Raw genomic sequence first — 7,116 nt, 5'->3', positions numbered from 1 at the left:
TAAATGCTAAGGAAAATAATCAAAATTCTCCATGTGTTATTAGCTCATAGCACAGGGGTTAAGAGCTTGGGTCCAGGAGGTAGACTTGGAGTTTGAATTCTAGTTCTGCAACTTATTAACCATGTGATTTTGGGGAGGCTACATCACGTCTCCAAGCCTCGGTTTCTTCATCTGTAAAACATAAAAAACAATAGTTTCTGCATCAAAAGTTGTCACGATTAATTGAGTTAATACAGATAGAGAACTAAGAATAGGATGACGGGTGTGAGAAGTCACGGGCTTCAGGGTTCCTAAAGGTTACTGAACTCTGAGACTAAGTTTAGGCTGGTGACCAGGGTCCCAGCACTGGGATTCATGGAGCTTGGAGGGAGAGGACCCCAGTTGAGACACATCACAGGGGCCTCGGCATGGCAGTGTGCAGTGGAGTCTCAGCACTCTTCAGGATTTAAGCCTAGGTCTAACCTGCTGCAGAGCACAGGGAAGCCACCTCTGTTTCACCTTGAGGCAAGAACAAGGGAAGACCCTGGCCCTTGATTACACTGATAGATAAAACAGAGGAAGTGGGTTTGGAAATAATCCACTCATTATATTTTGGGAATGAACAGAGCCTCCACATCAAATTGAGTGGTGATTTATTAAAGGGAACCCAAGGCCGGGCACGGTGGCTCATGCCTGTAATCCCAGCACTTTGGGAGGATTAGGCGGGTGGATCACTTGAGGTCAGGAGTTCAAGACCAGCCTGGTCAACATGGTGAAACCCCCTATCTACTAAAAATACAAAAAATTAACTGGGTGTTGTGGCAGGCACCTGTAATCCCAGCTACTTGGGAGCCTGAGGCAGGAGAATCGCTTGAACCCAGGAGGTAAAGGTTGCAGTGAGCCAAGATCGCGCCATTGCACTCCAGCCTGGGCAACAAGAGTGAAACTCTGTCTCAAAGAAAATTAAAATAAATAAAGAGAAGCCACGTGGAGGGGTGGGGAGGGAATACTAGCATCAGATGGGCCTGGGTGCTCATTGAAGCTCTACCTTTTTCAGTAATTGGGCAAGTTAGTCAACCCTCTGAGATTGACTTTTCTATGTAAAGTAGCTGTTCCTGTGGATGACTTAAGGGGAGTGGAAACAAAGGTCATCAGAATTGATGTATGACTCAACTCAGAGTTGAGGATGGAAAGTGGGGACAACACCTGCCTGTACCCTGGTACGGATCATATGATGTTTACTTATTTATTGTGGAGACAGGGTCTTGCTGTGCTACCCAGGCCTGCATACAGTGGCACGATCATGACTCACTGCAGCCTTGAACTCCTGGGCTCAAGCGATCCTCCTGTCTCAGCCTCCCAAGCAGCTGGGACCACAGGCACACACCACCACACCAAGCTAATTTTTAAAAAAGTTTTTGTAGAGACTGAGTCTCGCTGTTTCCCAGGCTGGTCTCAAACTCCTGGCCTCAAATAACCCTTTCACCTTGGCCTACAGGGATTTTCAGGCATCAGTTACTATGCCTGGCCAGAGCTCATGAAGTTTAAATATGACATAGCATCTAGCAGGTAGACTTGCTCAGTGGAGGCCTCTTTTTTGCCTGGTGGGTTGGCAGGTCCTGTGTGTACAAACAGTATTTACTGGTCTACCCCTCATCCAGGTTTTTAAAAATGAGCATTTTCTCTGTACTGACAGTAATGAAATAGTAACAGAATCCATTGTCTTTTTTTTAAAAAAGATAATTATATTCAGATTTCTTTTTTTATTTTTTATTTTGAGACATGGTCTCACTCTGTCACCTAGGCTGGAGTGCAGTGGCGTGATAATAGCTTACTGCAGCCTCTAACTCCTAGGCCTAAGCGATCCTCTTGCCTTAGCCTCCTAAGTAGGGAGGACTACAGGTTTGCATCACCACGCCTGGCTAATTTTTATTGTTAATAGAGATGAGGTTGCATGCCTATAGTCCCAGGAGCTACTTAGGAGGGTAAGGCAGGAGGATCACTTGAGCCCGGGAGTTCGAGGCTGCAGTGAGCTATGATTGTACCACTGTACTTCAGCCTGGGTGAGAGAGTAAGACCCTGTGTATATAAATGTATATATATGTAAAAAAAAAAAACAACCAGGCCAGGCACGGTGGTTCACGGCTGTAGTCCCAGCCAAGGGGACTACAGGATCACTTGAGGTCAGGAGTTCCAGACCAGCCTAGGTAACATGGTGAAACCCTGTCTCTACTAAAAATACAAAAAAAGTTAGCCGGGTGTTGTTGTGATGGGCCCACAACCATGCCCAGATAATTTTGTATTTTTAGTACAGATGGGATTTCACCGTGTTGTCCACGCCAGTCTCAAACTCCTGAGCTCAGGCAATCCGCTCACCTCAGCCTCTCAAAGTGCTCGGATTACAGGCATTAGCTACCGTGCCTGGCCAGTTCACTCTTTAGTAAAGTTTTTACAGCAACTTCTCATTCTGTAATGATTTCAGTCACTCTCAACAGATTCACTTATAGTTATCAATATTTGAACTTTTGCAGGTGTTTTCATAGATAAGACATTTGGCCAAATGGACTCTTGATTATTGCAGTAAAAATTCTGCTCAAATTAGGTAACAGGCATTTGAAGTTTTAAAGTTATGCAAACTGTGTTCCAGAAATTTCACTTCTAGGGATTTAAGAAACATGTGCTGTAGGGATGTTCATTTAACAAAATGTATAAAACAGGGAAATCCTGTAACAGCCTAAGTGTCCCATAATATAATTCATTAAATGTTGTGATACATACATATGATGAAATGTATGCAGCCATTAAAAAATCTGCCACAGTGGCTCATGCCTGTAATCCCAGCACTTTGGGAGGCCGAGGTGGGTAATCACTTGAGGTCAGGAGTTTTAGACTAGCCTAGCCAACATGGTGAAACCCTGTATCTACTAAAAATACAAAAAATTAGCTTGACGTGGTGGCTCATGCTTGTAATCCCAGCTACTTGGGAGGCTGATGCAGGAGAATCGCGTGAACCCACGAAGCGGAGGTTGTGGTGAGCGGAGATCGCACCATTGCACCCCTGCCTGGGTGACAAAAACAAAACTCTGTCTCAATTAAAAAAAAAAATTAAGAATATTTGACATGAAAAGTATTTTTACAATACATTAAGTGAAAGAGCAGATTACACCACAGTACATATAGCGTGTTTATATTTTAAGAAAGTAAATATATATTTTGAATATTGGAATTATATATACCCAACTACTAATGTTACCCATTGAGTCATGGAATTACAAGTGACTTTTTTTTTTTGCTTGTCCCTATTTTCCAATTTTTCTATAGTGACCGTACTTGCAATAATTAAACATAGTTGGTCATTTAAAATACATCTCTGGTACTCTCTTCAAAGGCGGAGCCCAGTCCCTATCCCCTTGAGTATGGGCTGGGTTACGTGATTCCCTTCTGACAGATAGGAAAAAGCAAAAGTGATGGCTTGCAACTTTGCAAACTATATCATAAAAGGTACTGTGGCTTCCTCTTTGCTCACTCTTTGATTACTCACTTGGGAAAGCCAGCTGTCACACCATGACACCTAAGCAGCCTGTAGAGAGGCTCATATGACAGGAACTGAGGCCTCCTGTCAGCAGTCACATGAGTGAGCCATCTTGGAAACAGGCTTTAGGTGACTGCAGTCTCAGTGGACAGCTTGAGTGCAATGTCATCAGACACCCTGAGCCCAAATGACCCAGCTATGCCACTCCTGAATTCCTGACCCACAGAAATGGAGATCCTAAGTATTTTATCTATCTATTTATTTATTTATTTATTTATTTTTGAGACAGAGTCTCACTCTGTTACCCAGGCTGTAGTGCGGTGGTGTGATCTTGGCTCACTGCAACCTCTCCCTCATGGACTCAAGTGATTCTCCTGCATCAGCGTCCTGAGTAGCTGGGACCACAGGTTTGCACCACCACGCCTGGCTAATTTTTGCATTTTCTGTAGAGATGGAGTCTCACTATGCTGCCCAGGCTGGTCTTAAACTGCTGGACTCAAGCGATCGCCCACCTCGGCATCCCAAAATGGTGGGACTGCAGGCATGAGCCACTGTGCCTGGCCCTAAGTATTTATTTTAAGCCACTAGGTTTCGAGTAATTTGTTATGTAGCAGCAGATAAATAATACCCATATTTTCTATGGTGATCACATTTATAATTTAAATTGAATTAAAAAGGTCGGGAGCAGTGGCTCATGCCTGTAATTCCAGCACTTTGGGAAGGGTGAGGCTGAAAGATCGCTTGAGCCCAGGAGTTTGAGACCAGCCTGGGCAACGTGGCAAAACTCCTTCTCTACAAAATACAAAAAAATTAGCCAGGTGTGGTGGTGTGCACCTGTAGTCCCAGATACTTAGGAGACTGTGGTGGGAGAATCACCTGAGTCCAGGAAATCGAGGCTGCGGTGAGCTGTGACTCTGCCACTGTACTCCAGCCTGCATGACGGAGTTAGACTTTGTCTCGAAATTTTTTTTTTTTTTTTGGCAAGGCTCAGTGGCTCATGCTTGTAATCCAGCACTTTGGGAGGCTGAGGCAGGTGGATCATGAGGTCAAGAGATCGAGACCATCCTGGCCAACATGGTGAAACCCTGTCTCTACTAAAAATAACAAAAATTAGCTGGGCATGGTGGCATGCGCCTGTAGTCCCAGCTACTCAAGAGGCTGAGGCAGGAGAATCGCTTGAACCCGGGAGGCAGAGGTTGCAGTGAGCTGAGATAACGCCACTGCACTGCAGCTCAAAAAAAAGAAATGCTTTTTTTTTAAAATTAAAAAGTTGTAGTATCTAAAATGAGCAAAATCACTGTGTGCAGCCGAGGCAGGTGGATCATCTGAGGTCAGGAGTTCAAGACCAGGCTGCAGTGAGCCAAGATTGCACCACTGCTCTCCAGCCTGGGAGAAAGAGTAAGACTCCATCTCAAAAAAAAGGGAAAAATGCATTAAAAAAGAACAGCATCAACCAGGTAAAGTGGCTCATGCCTGTAATCCCAACACTTTGGGAGGCTGTGGGGAGAGGATAGCTGAGCCCAGGAGTTTGACACCAGCCTGGGCAACATGGTGAAACTCTTTCTACAACAAAAATTAGCCAAACGTGGTAGCATGCACCTGTAGTCTCAGCTACTTGGGAAGCTGGGAGCAGGATTGCTTGAGTCTGGGAGGTCGAGGCTACCATGATTGCACTACCTACTCCAGCCTGGGCAACAGAGCAAGACCCTGTCTCAAAAAAGAAAAAAAAATGCAAAAACAAAACAAAAGAGAATAGCATCATTTCCTTATCATTAGTTTGAATGAAGTGAGTCATTGGTAAAAGTTTCCATTTTCAAAAAAAGTATTAAAATACAGTGTGAGGCCAGGCATGATGGCTCATTCCTGTAATCCCAGCACTTTGGGAAGCTGAAATGGATTGCCCGAGCCCAGGAGGTTGAGGCTGCAGTGAGCCACGTTTGTATCACTGCACACCAGCAACCTGGGCAACAGAGCAAGACCTTGTCTCAGAACAACAAAACGTGGTTTACCACAACCAACAGGAAAAATCTGGATAAAACTGTATGAAATATTTACTGCTGTGCACAACATGGTAGTGTAGAGATCAAGGGCAAAAGTCCTGGGGTCAGGCCACCTGGTCTGCTGTCTAATTGGCTGTGTCATCTTTGGAAAGGTAAGTGAACTCTCTGTGCCTTAGAATTCGTTTTCTAAAATGTGGGCGGGGCGCAGTGGCTCATTCTTGTAATCCCAGCACTTTGGGAGGTTGAGGCGGGCGGATCACGAGGTCAGGAGGTTGAGACCATCCTGGCTAACACGGTGAAGCCCCGTCTCTACTAAAAATACAAAAAATTAGCTGGGCATGGTGGCGGGCGCCTGTAGTCCCAGCTACTCTGGACGTCATTTTGGCTAATAACGTAACTCTCCTTTTGAGTGAAAAGGTTAAAATGTTCCTCCCAAAAGTACTTATTTTTTAAGCTTGTTCTTCAGATTTGGCCAATATCCTAAGCAAAACGCCTTCAATGTGAAGTGAATATTGCTTGATTGTAGGGAACTTGTCCATAATGTACTTGAGAATGCAGATACAAATAAAAGAATGTCTGTGTCAAATCTTATTTTCCACAAATTATGTTCTCTTGCACTTTTCAGCTTAAGTTCTTGGACTCATTGAGGCAGTAAAAGAACCATATCCTGTGTTTGAATCAAACCCCTGAGTTCCTGTATGTAGAAGGTTTGCCAGACAGGATTCCCTTTTGAAGCCCTCCTGGTTTGGAATTCCATGACTTGAAAGGATCGTCCGTGGGAGTAATAAAATCAAGTTTGTTGGTAAAAAGTAAGTTTTAGGCCAGGCGTAGTGGCTCACGTCTGTAATCCCAGCACTTTGTGAGGCTCAGGCGGGCAGATCACCTGAGGTCTGGAGTTTGAGACCAGCCTGGCAAACATGGCAAAACCCCGTATCCACTAAAAATACAAAGAATTAGCTTGGCATGGTGGGGGGAACCTGTGATCCCAGCTACTTGGGAGGCTGAAGCAGGAGAATCACTGGAACCTGGGAGGCAGAGGCTGCAGTGAGCCGAGATCACAACACTGCACTCCAGCCTGGGTGACAGCGAGACTCTGCCTCAACAACAACAACAACAACAATAAAAAAGTAAGTTATATTTACCACTGTAGTCATTTCTGGAATTAAAACAATAAAATGACATTTCTACTAAAATGTTTTTCTAGCTAGAGGTGACAGGCATGTCTGTAAGTCCTTGATGGAAAAGCCTGGCTCTGAGCTGCAGTCCTGGCACTCTCCATTGCCCCTGCCATTCCCCATCCCATACTCAGTTATCTTCATCAGTGCAAGAATAGTGACCACTGCCTGCCTCCACGATGTTCAGACACACTGTGGTGGCTTGCACTATGCCTAAGTACTTGAATGAAATTTAATCTGCTGGGTTTTATCTGCTCTATTATTCCTGGGTCAATCTTATTAGCAAGTAAATATTGATGATTGAGTTTCTTTTCCTTTTTATGAGTCAGAGTTTCACTCTTGTTGCCCAGGCTGCAGTGCAATGGCGCGATCTTGACTCACTTCAACCTCCGCCTCCCAGGTTCAAGTGATTCTCCTGCCTCAGCCCCCC

The sequence above is a fragment of the Hylobates moloch genome, unplaced genomic scaffold (genome assembly GCF_009828535.3).
Source record: "Hylobates moloch isolate HMO894 unplaced genomic scaffold, HMol_V3 SCAFFOLD_1, whole genome shotgun sequence".
NCBI classification, from domain to species: Eukaryota; Metazoa; Chordata; class Mammalia; order Primates; family Hylobatidae; genus Hylobates; species Hylobates moloch.
The sequence above is the reverse complement of the archived record's forward strand: the minus strand, read 5'-3'. Positions refer to the sequence as shown.